This window comes from Malurus melanocephalus, unplaced genomic scaffold (genome assembly GCF_030028575.1).
Source record: "Malurus melanocephalus ecotype Western Australia unplaced genomic scaffold, MMel_1.1 scaffold_2, whole genome shotgun sequence".
In the NCBI taxonomy this organism is placed as follows: Eukaryota; Metazoa; Chordata; class Aves; order Passeriformes; family Maluridae; genus Malurus; species Malurus melanocephalus.
In genome coordinates this window covers 514,157-528,788 of record NW_026623234.1, presented here as the reverse complement: position 1 = coordinate 528,788, position 14,632 = coordinate 514,157, and positions in this window count along the sequence as shown.

Here is a 14,632-nt window from a genome sequence, read left to right as displayed (position 1 = left end):
AATGTCAAAAAATGTCAAAATGAGTTCCCACATGTCATTTGATCTGATTACTAAGTAATGYTAATGAAGGATATAGTAATGAAATTGGAAGTGTTTGGATTTTGGTTGTTTTGCCAACAGTAAAGATAAAGTATTTTTATTCTACATTGACTGGAATTCCTAACAGCAGAGGGGGCAGGTTCTGTCTAAGTGAAAATAAGAAAAAGAAAACCTGCCACATTTGGTTCAGATCAAAAGTTGTGGAGTTTTTTAAGTTTAGCTACTGAATTATTTTCACACGTCCTCCTGAAAAGCAGTACCAAACATTACTTTTCTGTCTAACTTTTCCCACCACGGAAAATCCTTAATAAATCCTAAAAATCGGTGGTTCAGTACAAAATCAAGACCATCCCTAGAAATTTTTTGACAAGGATGTGAAACAGTTCCCTGTCTGCTCTCTCARTGTCCAAAGACAAAATGTGTACATTGCCACTTTTTAGCTGCAAGTGAAAGGGTTTCCTGGCAGAGCTCTAAGRCAGTCACATGCCCAAGAGTGGATCAGTGGTGGTGGTCACTTCAGGTGTGGGGAGTGAATGGCGAGAACAGCCCTGTGCTCAGGGTGCCCAGGCAAATCTCTGATGTGTGTAAGGGGAAACTGCTCACTGCCTCTTTTCCTCTCATCATATAAGCCACAGTTTAGGAGTGAAAAACAAACTCTTTTCCAACCTGTACTTTGGCTTTTTAATCTGCATGTGGAGCTACAAGCTATGTATAAGCTAGTGCTGCTTATAGATCTGTGTTTCAGGAATGGATGTGACAGGACATGAACACCTGGTCTCAGAGCTAGTTAAAATTGTCGGGAGACTGGGAAGGAGAGAAAAAAGAGAAGTGATCCAATTTGTGAAGTGAGCTTTATTTGGTTTATTCRGTCAGTGACCAGCAGTCATCAATAATCAGTTAATTGTATCAAGTGTGTTTTACCATGCACTTCACTCACACCTAAAAAGATGGTGATTGAATGTTAAGTAAATTGTGAACAACTATGAAGAATTTAGAATAATTTTTACTAATTTGGAAACTGTCACAGTATTGATTTAGAGACTTCACCCATCATTGTCTTACTGTTTTCCATTGTGCAATGCATGGATGGGAACTTTTTTCCCYTGCTCCTTCAGTGCAAGATGCATGAAGATTGTAGTGATCAGCAAAACCTCTATAGCACTTWTTGTGGAAAGCATGGTGCAGATTTACATTGACGTTGTCCACTGGCTATGTTAAGTGCAGATCTGTTAAGGGTCTCAGCAGTATCAGTCAGAGCATCAGAGCTCAGAGTATCAGTGCCCCATCTGGTAAGAGGGCATCCCCCAACAAGGCTGCCTTGAGTCACARAAACTTCTTCCCAGATAAATATTTCCAGGACTTTAGAAGGAGCAAGCTCAAAGGCAGTTGAATTTTTGTGGGGGTACTGTATCAAATACTGAAGACACATCAAAAAATCCTAATCATCCTCCATYCGTGACAGAGGTTACACTTGGACTGGTTCATCAGCTGCTAAACACTTACTGACTCATTGCCAATCTTCACAATATGTAGATGTTGCTCACCTTCCTGTCTTTTGCTTAAAAGTCTCCCAGTCAATGTTCCTTCAGTTTGGGACCCTGCCTATTTAACAGCAAGGTTATATTTAAAACTACAAGGTATATTTTGGAGYTGGTCCTTGTTTTTGTTAGGCAGCTAGCTTTAGGTGGATAATCCATGTAGCAATTAAGGCTGTTCCACGGTGTGCCCTAAGCAGGATCAGTGTGTTGATCTCACACAGTAGTCCAGGCACGTGGGTGTTTCCAGGCAACAGTCCTCCCTGAAGTGATGTCTCCAGCAGCACAGCAAGCTGCCTGCCTTGCCCTACAACTGGGTGCTGGCAGGCTGGCCAAAGCCTCCTTCTCCCTGTGCACCTGGAGTGTGGCTGAATCCAATGGCAGCACTGCTAGCCTGTATAACAACTGCACACAACGTCTATCTCAGAAGATATCTATTAAACAGAGCTGTTATCTTCTTGTTTTAACCATTAGGGAACTGCAACACAGAAATTATTTGCCTTAGGTAATTCAGAAATTTTGCAGAGGAAACAGAAATAAATTCCAAGTGACTGGACTCAGAGTACTGTTCTTTACCTGTGAGATCACACAAGCTTTTTTTTGCTCTTCTATTAAAAAAAAACCAAAAACCTGTATTTTAAGAATACAGGTTTGTTTTGTATATGGATCTCAAAGGAACACAAAGTTTGGATGCCAGATTTGAACTCTGGGTTGCCTAGGGTTATTGAAATCCTTTAGAAATAGCCTCCTGCACATAGCTGCACACAGCACGGAGCACTGCTGTGGCTGTTAATCACAGCACTGTGTAAACATATTTGCCATTTAGAATTCAGCATACGTTTAATCCTTCAGTTCAGAGAAATGCTGACAACAAAGTATTTTCACCTGGCAGATTAATTTCTCTTTTATTRCCTCTTCAGAATATCCTGCACTGGTATCTCATCTTCTCTCTAAATCATCCAGAGAGTACAGGGAATTGGATATACCTGGTGGTCAATGGTTGCTGAAATCTAGTTTGTAGCTAATGGATAACCATCTAAAAAAAATAACTGAAGGTGTTTCTATAAGACAGTGAGAAAAAAAGAATAGAGTTATAGGAAATTCCTTTTATGTCTGTGTTCCCCCTGATGATGTTAGATGAGATATTAGAAGACAGTCTTAAATTTTCATTGGCATTAAGGAATATTAGTGTCATTTATGGCAGTTCATGAGGGCAGAACAGCAAGAACATGAAGTTAAATTTTACCAGAATTTATGAAGTTTTTCTTCCGAGTGGTCTGTGTTCCCATCCCTGGGGAAGGAGCTACCTCTGAACTGAAGAAAATGCATTTTTATGAGTGTGTTTTCTATGGAGGCTGTTTAGCTTCATGAATAGAAATAATCTATTGTATTAGTAGTACAGCCATCATTATGGTAGTACAGGCAATTAAAACCATCAATAGCGTATACAGATCTAGAAATAGCAACAACATGCATGCAAAATAGCATAGCCAGGCCTCTTGTTTCTCACACAGAATGCAAAAGATCTGTGATTTGCCAGCACACAGGCTGCGCCATGTCCTTCAATTTCTCTTACGGTGTACTGTTGTGCTGTGAACCGTTAACTGTGCCTTAAGCTTCAAGGAAAAACTACTTAGGTAGCAGATGAGGTAATACTTTTGCATGGCTTTGTCAGCAGTCTAGGAACCATCAGGAAAAAAAAAATATGCAACTTATGAGATAAAGTACTTTTAAGAGCTTCTTAGTCTCTGGTTCCTACTACCACTTAGTGACAAATTTGGCCAAATATCCATGACCACATCCTTAGGCTGCACCAAAGCTTTTTGCATGCATTGCTGGAAGTATCAGTTCACACTGGAAGTTTTTAATGGACCTGATTAGAAATTTCTGATTCAGTGCACTGATGCAGTGTCAAGAAGTGCTGAAACAAAGCAAAAGCAATGCCTAGGCAGCACTGCTGATCCCCCRTGGCATGGCATGCACTCACACGCCAGGATGGTGTTGTAGAGGGGAGAGATGCTGTTGTTGGAGAGAGAGAGAGGATAACAACTTTATTAAAAATGACTGCTCCTGCAAGAAGAGAAGAGAGATATTAGAGGACCTGCTGACTGTGCACAGAGAGAACAGATGTTGGAGGTTAATGGAGCATTAGTAAAAGAAAGAAAATCAAAGTCTTCTAATACCTGGAATGGTTATTTTTGTCAGAGGATCCTTTACTGCAATGCAAAGTTTAATCGTAGTTGAAATATAAAGTAAGACACTGCATGGTCTTGTTTAGCATAAAGGGTTTCAGCAGAGCTATACTTGGCTCCAGGACTGCTCTCTCTGAATTTCTCACTTCAGAAGTATTACCTGCATCCATTGCTATCAGCCTTATTTTATTGTAATAATTGTCTCTCCAAATACACACGAAGATGGAACTTTCTTCTGAGGAATTATTTTGTGTAATGAGGAACAWCAGRTTAAAGAAAGGAAAAGGATACTTTKATCAAGAAAAAGAACCTATGTAGGATATAAACATAGCCTGTATTTATGGTTTACAGTTACAAGAGACAAATTAACAGCTTGTTTGCTGTTTTACCAGCAGCAAACTGTGGAGATAAGTGATTTCCAACTGGTTTGTAATAATTACTTTTTCTACTAATAATAAAGATTCCATCTGACACTGTAAAAATATAATTTATAACTTCAAGATTCTGTTTTCCTCTGATAGAGAGACCCTTAGGCCTCTGAGCTGCCAAACTCCTTATGAGAATAGTTTAAACATCACTATGTGTATTTCACTGCTAACTAAAAGAACTATGTGCTGACAGATTTAAAAAACTGCAATCAATTGTTTATTGAAAGAAGCCTCAAGGTAGTGAAAGAAGGTAGCAAAGTATCCTCAGGCTGCTCAGCTGAAGAGTCTCAGAGTTCAGTCAAGCTAAGTGGCCATATATCCTGTATTTTCAGATGATACTCATTTCTCCCAGGTACTGCTTGGGGCACTCTGGAGGTGTTCAGGATTCAAGCTCATTAGAAAAAGACTTTTGTGACCACAAATTGTTTTCTTTTTGCTGCACAGAGTATAAATGATTCTTCTTCAGTGTCTCATGACAAATTCAGTGAGACACCAGGTTAGTAGGAAACTTCTGTACCCTAAGAAACATGAGCATATCACTGTTGAGTTACAAGCTGGTCATGGTGATGCTAAAGCATTTCTGTTAAAGATACTTCTGCATGCCTATTACATTTATTTGAAAATATAATCCAAAGTTAAGTGAGTAGTTTGCTTGCTTGTTTGTTTTAATAAAAAAAAAAATTCTGAGTAGTAGAAAAATGAAACCTGATCAGATTTATTTACAACGTCTGCTTGTGAACCATGAGACTACAGTCTATAAACAGAATGAATGAAGCTACAAACAGGGTATAGGCAAGAGGCTGTTGGCGTTTAGTTTGCTTTAGAATTAATGTTTAGCTTAGATGGCACATGATGAGCCCAGTGTTAAGCAGAAAGTGTGCTTGACACATGGATGACAATGTTGTCAATGCATTTGTCCTCCCTTGTCCATCCAGAGCCTTGTTGCCCATGTTGTCTCTTCTGCACAGACACCAGTCTGCTTCCAYGTTCCCTCTGGAGGGAGCCAGCTGCAAGTATTTTAATAGTATAAAGAACAACAACAAAAAAAAGAGTTATAAATGTCTGGATGTCTAAGTGCAGATATTAGGYTGAGAAAAGAAAACATTAAGCTGAATAATGGCAGAATTTTCTTGAAAAAGAAACATTCTGGACTGTGGGGGGAAGAAGSAGAAGCCTCATCCTTTGGGGCTTTAATAGCACTTCAGAGCAGAAAAAATATTCAGAAATATATTGTTTGTGAAAGGCAGATGGGTTTCATAAGGTTATTTCAATGAGGAAACATTTTGGAGAAAAACACTGTGCATGAAGCATGACAAATGGAATTATTTTGTACTATTTTCCACATGTAATTTCAGGATGTCTTTTATTAACAGACAGTGTTGTAAACTGTTATTATAGAGTCCTCTATACAAAACCAGTTCCTTTTGGTTTGCTCTCACACTCTCCATGGTAATAACATAGGTGTTGTCAAACAAACTAATGATCCTTGCWATTTTGTTCTCTGCACCTGTTAATGCCAAATCCTTCACAAGAGCAGAGATTGCCATACTGGGCTAGACCAGGATCCTGTCTCAGGGAAAGACCAGCAGAACGTTTATTTCAGAATATTTCGGAAGTGACACACAGCACAACTGTATGAGCCATTCATTGAAACACAGTTCCCAGCCTTTTTCCTGAGCTGGAAACTGCCTCTAGACCAGAAGAACAGGTAAAAATAACATTTTAATGTCCCTGATCTGACATTGAGTCTCACATTTGATAAGTATGAAAATTTTTGTTCTGTTAATTCTAACTGCAACTATGAATTCTATTAATATTGAAAAGAAATTATCCACGATCAAAACTTTAAGGTAACTTAGCTGTTAATTGTGTATTTTGTGCTTTCCTCTTATTTTAAGTGTTTGGTGTCATTCTAAATCTTAATCATCAGCTATAGCACAAAAATATCTTGAATTTATGAGTTTCTTAGTGTCAATAATATCTTTCAAAAGAAGGCATAGTATATACAACATTGTTAACACTGTATGTGTGTAAACACATGATTAATAAATGAAGCAGGCCTTGTAAAAAGCCAGGTAGATAGGATGTGGCATCTTGGTAAATTTAAGACTCCAAGGAGTTTAAAAACTTCTTCATATGTCAGATGTTTTTCAGTTTGGGKTTTTTTTCAGGTAATAGTATCATTAGCAAAGAGACAAGATAAGAAACTAAGTGGGAAATTATTTAAATTATGGCAACAGATAAATTTTTACAACTGTCATTTCAATTCAGTCTTTAGACTCACAAATATGTCTAGTTACTGGTGCTCTTGGYTCTGTCTCAAAAATGGCCTTGAATCATCATATAAACAATCCCAGTTGTGCAAAATTCCCCAAGAAAAGACTCAGACTCTTTCTGATGCCATTTCTCTTACAGAAAAGTAGAACAGTTCAAAAGAAACTGTGCCACCTAATGTTATGCTAACCATTACAAATGCTAGTAGTTACCAGTAGCATGTATGACTGATGAAATGCTGGYCTTTACTTGTAAATTAGGCAGTGTCCTAGTTATCTTTCTATGCATATTGTGGCTGAAATAGCAATCTGTCAAGCTGGTAACATCTGTGAAATGCAGGCAACTTTTTAGTAAATTCTTCCGATTGCCTCAGCTACCACTATTTCCCATTTTTAGCAGTGATCAATTTTTCTTTGAAAGCAGAGCCTCGAGCACCAGCATATAATCTATTACTTGTATTTTACAGACATGGTAGTGAAAATCAGCATCAACACTCTTCCTAAACAAAAATTTTAAAGAYAGTAAGTGATTTTGTACACAAGTAGCAGTGTTAGACCCTCATCCAGTCAAACCACTGTCTTTTTACATAAGTTGTACTTTCACCAGATATACGAGACCTAGTCACTTCCCATTCTAATCAGCTGCTCAGAGTAGTTGCAAGAAATTAAACAGCAACTGTTTTCTGCCTTCCATATTAAATGGCTGCATTGCATTAGTGAACRCAGTCATATGTTTCAGCAGCTCACGCTCTCCAGATCGCTTTTTCATTGTCTGCTACAGGGAAATTTTCTCTGAGAACAAGAGAGAGAGGTGTAAGTTTAATGTTCTGAAATGCCAGGCTCCCACAAGTCCAAAATGAAGCCCCTATATATTTTTTTAGTGTACTTTGGCTATCTAACAAGATGGAAGATTGTGTATAATTAATGAGTAATTAATTTAGTATCACATATMTTACAGCAAGAAAACAAATATTTCCTAGATGATCTGGTACATAGTTCTGGAGCTGAAAGGAGGCAGTGTGAAATACAGAGGAGTTCTTAATTCCTCTTAGTTTAAAATTACTTTTTAGAAAGAAAACTGCAGATTCAATAAAAAAGTTTAACTGTCTGTTTGTTTTCTTGTATGAGCTTGTACATCAATTGTGATGAAATGGAGCAGGCTTASTGGAGTGTATAATTGAAAGAGTCTTTCAGATATACCTCACTCCTCCAAAATGCTCAGCTGACTTGCCACCTGGCACTGGAAAACCATCATGAAGGGAGTGATTACTGAAAAAGAGTGGAAGAAAAAGAAGACATACTGCTATGCCACTCTTAAATTTGCTAAGAACACCTGTTTTTTGACAGTGGTAGGAAATAACAATAGAAGGTAGTTAGGTAGAATGAAAAATTAAGAAATGTGAAGTGCCTGCAAGGAACAGTTTAGATTAAAGAATACCTGAAAGCTATTATGTGCAGTCATTCCATCCATTTCACACAAAAGAGCTTTGCAGAAGCTATGGCATACAGACACATTTATTCTACATGTGATTGCCTCTAATGAAGATTATAGCTGGAAGCATATTCCATCACCATTCCTCCAAAGTCAAGAGACTGCAGTGAACTTCCTTACAGGGAACGACAGCCAAATGGCTTCTACTGTCCACACACACCCTCTCATTATAAGTATAGTTAAACATAAAGAAAAACACAAATGGGGCTCATGCCAAGATAGGTGAGCTTGGCCAGTCAGGGTTCTCTCACCAAAATMATCAATTATGTGTTTCCTGTTTTGTGGTCATGCCAAGGACAGCTTTCCTCTGTATGAATATGAATTTTCCTCTGTGAAGATAATTCTGTTAAATTATGATACAAATGACACAGGCTGGTACAGCTACTGTGATTCTTCAGGGGAAAAGCAAAGCCCTGTTCGCAACAGGGAGATCTTGCTGGAAGTATCTATTACAAGATGTGACTACACATCACTGCCTGTAAGACGGATGGCATAATAAAGAAGCGAAAGAGGGCACTTCTCAATTCAAATTGACACAGMGGATCCCAGAAAGCCTATTTTAACAAGATTCAATGACTCCAGGACAGAATGTTATGACTACATTTCTAACTTTCTCTCTTTTTCCACCCAGTCATCAATACTTGCTGGACATATATGCCTTTGCTGTGGGTAGGAACTGATAACTTGGGAACTCAGACTAAATCAGGACTGTTGAAAGGTTACGCCTGTGACCTGACAGCAGTATTCAAATAAGGTGGTCTGTTTGGGCACATGTTGTCTGCAGCAAGCTCTGCTTTCCACATCAGGACTTAAAGGCTCTGTTGAAGCTTGCAGGTGTTTTAGACTCAAAAGTTCTAACTGGCTTATGGGGCACCACTAAGTGAGAAGCTATAGAAGGGCAAAAAAGCTGASAGCAGTAGAAGAACTTTGGGGTGGAGTCACAGGAGACAAAGTGACCATCAGCACAATTAAAATTGCCTTTTTTAAAAGAAAGCACATATCGTAGAAGTGAGGAGTTTACTCTCTCTTTCTGATTTGCTGCYCCTCCTTCTATTATCTGCCCTCTATAAATCCCTTCTTGCAGACTCCAGTGAACAGGAACAGAAATTCCAGGAACAGACTCATTCTTGCTCAAGCCACTTAGCAATAAGGCTGGCAATATGAATTGTCAGTCACATCAGGCTATTGTTGTAATTCTTTGTAAGAAAAAATTGGACCTGTTTTATAGGTCACATCACTTTTTAAAAAATGTAACCCAAGCAACACTCTGATTCATGCTGGCATGAAAACACACATCTAAAGCCATTAAACCAGAATGACAATTTGGGGGATGGAACAGAGTCAGACAGGGGCTGGAAACAAAAGTCTATTTCTCCTGTGCTGTCTTTAATTATGAAGCAACAGTATAAAATCCTTTGTAGCAAGTTCAATAACAAAATCTAGTGGGATTAGCAATTAGCATCATCAGGGTCCTTTTAGACACTGCATCATCTGCACAGTGCCTTTGGGGATCAGAGAGGGAAATCTGAGTTCTTGCTCATTGTTGGAGTCCCATGTGGGGAAATTAGCGAGTAACACATACTCTTAGGCAGTACCAGCACTTTTAGATGAGCCAGCCTAACAGTGCTCTCACTGAGATGACATGATATACCAACAAGAGTCTGCTCCTGAAAGWCACATTGCTGTGGCTGCTATCCACTTAAAATAACATGCAAGGACAAGAAAGATYAAATAATCCAAAATGCACAGCAATTAAGTGGGAAATGAGTTTATACTTAACAAAAGTTTTCTGGAATTTCTTCACTGGTAAAGGCTTTATTCAGATAGACACATAAATTTCTATGTGTCTATCATAATCTCTATTTAATATCTTAAAATCAGAAAACACAAGATTTGGCTTGGCCAATCCATGCCGGTGGGAACGCAAGATCTTTGATAAACAGATAACAAAGTTGCCATTTTGGTCTGGCAAAGATCTAATTTTTTTTTTTACATATCTAGGTGGGATTTATCAAAAGCTGACTTTTTCTTAGTCTCTTTTATTTGAATTAAAAATTTTTTAAAGCAGTAGTGGAATTTCACCGCTCTCTTTTTGTAAAAATAACAAATAACTTTAAGAGCCCAGGTTTGTTGCAGTTTCAAAATTGAATAYAGGAAGAATCAAGGGGATATTCTATTCAGAAAAAAAACAAAACAGATAGTCTTGCTTCCCTCCAATTCTAGAGCTGCCAAGGACCAATTTGATACCAATTTGATGATAGCATCTAAACTGGCAGGAGAGTTTTGTAGTGCTGAATTACAGAACTCCCTGCATGAAAACTGCTCTCAATGTAAAGGCTCTTTGCCTTGATTTGCACCTTTTTGTCCCTTTCAACCCACCTACCAAAGCAATTTCTGGACCTCCTGTTTGATCTTCGTAGGGAGGGGAGATAACATATGTTTCACATCATCTCTGCACAAAGCATATGAAGCTACAGTGTTCTCTATACAGCTGGCTGCAAATACACCTAACAATCTTAAACATCAGCTTCTAGATATAGATTATTTTAAACTTTGAATCAAAAACATTAGAGATAGTAGAAATTGTTCCAGTGTAAGTGTTAGCTCTTTGAAATGTCATTTTCAGMCATGACATTTGAGTTTGCTTTTGCTTTTAGATCATGACACATGCTATAAAAACTTTTTCTGAAGAAGGAGATATAGGAAGAGAGTGGGAAAGTGACAGTACTTTTGAGTCTATCTGTCTCCCAGACATGCATATTAAAAGCATTTTTTCTTTTGTTTTTTACAGGCAAGGTTGTGTTTTTCATAATTACCTGATTTTGTTTCCCAGCTAAAAACCAYTGTGGCTGTAGCTACAAGGCAGTGAGATATGAGGAATTAGTGAGGAAAGTGGATGGTAGAGAGTAAATGCAGTAACACTGAAATTAAATTAATGCAAGAAGGAGAAAATATAATATGATTTAAAAGAACAGTAAATCTTGCGCAGGAAGGGAGCAGGGCAATTGTGAATRGGTCCAAATACTCCCTTACAACTTCTGTGATGACTGCAGATGGTGACAAGGTGACATTTTATGGTTACTCTCATGACCTAGACATAAACCAAACATTAAGGGGCTATTTGCAGAAATCGTCTTTCTCTTGAGGCTCTCAGCTGTCTCTGTGAATGCTTTGTGTCTTYCTCCTTCCTTCACTTTCTGTTCCTAGTGGCAAAGATGATGAGTTTTATACCCTCTGATGTTCCTCTGTAGAATGTCAGCCTCAAAAATTCAGCTTGAAAATTTCTCTCCTCCCCCATCTATCTTCTCTCTTCTGTCTCTGGGTGACATCTGGTGTATTGGCTGAGGTCTCCAGGCAGCTTTGTACAGCTCCAGACTCGCCTAGGGCAGCTGGCTGGAGTGATCAAAGGGGACGACTGAGTTGTTTTGTCTTTGCTGAATGTCGGTTTCTTTAAGTCACCTTTGGGTTCTGGGAATTTTCAGAGCAGCTTTTTATTTGTGACTGACTTGCACACAGTCTTAATGTTGGAGGAATGGAAGCAGACTTCAAAGAAACCTAGAGTTTTCTTTAGTTCTTGAAATGTGCTCTCTTTCCCCAAGCTTCCTGCCAAACTTTCACCTTGGAAACAATGGTGTTTATAATAACATGTTCTGTTGTGTACTGGRGAGTCAACAATTTTCTCCACATTTKTTAAGGGGAAGTGTAAAACTGCCTCTGTTGACAGGAAAAAGCACTGTCCTCAGAAGTGAAGCAAAGAGAGGATGCTTCTTATGGTTATGATGTCAGAAAGAAGAATGTGTATAGATTAATTTTTTGTGATGATGAAGTTCCACTGTCTTGCCATATCATCTTCATTTTTATCCCTGCTTACTTTCACTTCTCATCTGCTTGTTTCCTTGATATAAATACAACTGGCAATCTTTCTAATACACACTTTCTAAGATAATTTTTTAGTCTCTTTGTATTCTTCCCTTAGCTCCTTACCTCTTGTATCAAACTTTTTTTTCCCCCTGACCTGAGTGACGTTTTTTTGCCTTCATTCACAAGATCTTTCTCTGTTGTTCTGCTCTGTCTCTTTGGGCTACCACAGCTGCTTTGTCYATGATGTTCAAAAAGCTGCTTCTCATGTCTGCTTAATCCTATGCCTCATGCCCATTGCCTACTCCGTTTGAATTGACCTTTGATGCTAATGCTCCTTGAGCCTTTGTTYTAACTGGACAGGAGGCAGAATGGTGACTGTTGTGAGCTAATCCTAATGCCAAATACCTTGAGGGCCAGGCAGCCAGCATTTGTGTTCTGCTAAATTCCAGAGGAAAAAAAAAGACCATTTCATGCAGAAAATCAAAGTACAGAAGCATTCTGCTCACCATCTCATCTAATCTGAGAGGTAACTGGCATAAGAGACAGCTTTGCCACCTCTGCCAGTTTTCCTGAAGCAAAGCATTTCTGTGCCCAGGGAAATGCTTTGGAAGGGTAAGCGTCTCAGACTGTTTCAAGGTGCCTTTGCCTTCAAAAAGATGCACTGCTTCGAGACAGACACTCAGATTATAACATTTTTATAAAATCCGAGAAGAAACTCAGTATTTTGCCATGGACTTTAAGTAGACTTGCATAGTTCAGCATGCCTCTGCTGAGATGCCCTCAGATTCTGTAAGAATTTGGCCTTTAAGCAGAGCTACAAGAATTGAAGTTACTTTATTGAACTCCAAAACTAACCCGACAAACCTTTTCAGTATTTATGGAGTGCAGTCTTACAACCTATCTTAGGATTTGTACCATTTTGTGGACTGGTTCATAGCAGAAAATCCACCAGCCATGGTGCTCTGTTCTAGCCAAGATATTTTTCATTAAAGAGATCCTCATCTGGTGGACTGATTATAATAGAAATTTCAAGTTTCTAGCTATTACCTGTGGCTTGAAGAGATATTTGTTCCCAATGGTARCAGCATTATTTGTGTAATAACGGGAGTCATTTGCCTTCATCTCAGGAGTGTGTGCTGAACTGCACCCTGAACATATCACCCAGATACCTCASCTTCCAGCCTGGCAGCCCCCACGGTTTCCCAGGACACTTTGAACATTCAATATACACCAGAAAATAATCAGTTATGAATACATGAACCTCAAGGTCTGCTGAATACCACAGCTTGAAATGCAGGACATGCCTGCTGGATGAATTTTTGCTTAAGAGCACAGTGCAGTATTACCGTGTTTTCAGTGTGAGCAATCATYAGATGAGATATGACAAACTGCTCAGTCATTCAACCAGAGGTATGAAGGGAGCTGAAGATAGTGTATTTCAAAGGAAGCTAAAATCCTAGAGTGTCTAAGGCTATCTCTTTATTAACAAAGAAAACTTTCCAAAGGAGAGACTGAAGCCTGTGCAGGGTCCAAAGGTAAAGAAAAAAAAAAATTGGTAAAAGGCAGTAAAAAATATTAACTGGGAATAGAARGGGAGATTTAAATTGAATGAAAAGWGGMTCCAGCAGTCAAGTTTACTGGTAGCTTCCCTTGTAGTTGAATTCATCAGTGGAAACTGAGATCTGCACTCTTATTGTCCTAATTCCATCTGGTGGAAAGCCAGGCTTCTTGCTTCTACAGAAASAAAACAATGTTTCTGTTTAAAGAGTCTTGTTTTATTCACTCTTATATGCTCTGTTTTTTAGAGCAAATTATATCTTTTTGGTCAACAGAAAAACACCCAAAACACATGTTTGAAAGTGCAGCTGGAAGGATGGTTTTTATCCTGAAGGGTAAATCCAGCTGAATCCCAAGGAACTGGTTGTGCTTCCAGGGACAGGTTGAAGCCTGTTTTCACACATCATACAACAAATATAAAAGAAGACAATAAAGCAGCCAGTTGGAGGAGGAACAGCAAGGCTTACAAGCATAAGATAATGTGATTTATCCAAGAAGACATGTGAAAAACAGAGTCATCTTTAAAAATTAAAAAAAAAAAGAAATCAGAATAAGTGAATGTCTGACACATTGTCTTTATAAACAGTATTCCCCGCAAAAATCTCAGTATTTGTTTTAGTTTTTACCCCACACACATTAGTCACATTATCTCTTGAGAGGCAAGATACAAATTTCCTTTCATTTCAGGTACTTCCCACATTTACATTACCATAGAAATTATGATTATTGGTTTTCCCCTGACAAAGACTGATTTATGAATATTTCTAAAGGAACTAAATTTTTTCTTGCCTTGGTAAAAATGCTGCTCTTTCTCTTTTCCTATTGTTATCTGCAAACAACTCACAAATAGAAGTTTTTCTTCCTGTTCTGGTTACACGTAGTTGAATTGAAAAAAAAGTCCTTCTGGAACTATTTGAAGTTCTTTTTCAGCTTTTAGCAACTCTATAAACATTTAGTCTAAATGCATTGCCTAAATGCATTCTGTGGACACTTCCACCGCATTTCAGATAGAAAATTCTTACGGTTAGGAAAAGGTCTTTAATGATTGCACTTTTACCTTCCTAGGCAGAATGGAAATAGAAGTGGTATGGAGAGCATTTTCAAATTATCTGACTGAATATTTCTCCATGTGTTACTTTCACTAAAACTAAGGTATTCATGCAGTTGTTTGGCAAGCTATGCAGTCTGAGTTTTGAACTATGAGAGTGCTATATATTCAAAGCAATTGCCTGTACAAGAAAGTTTCTAGCTGAAA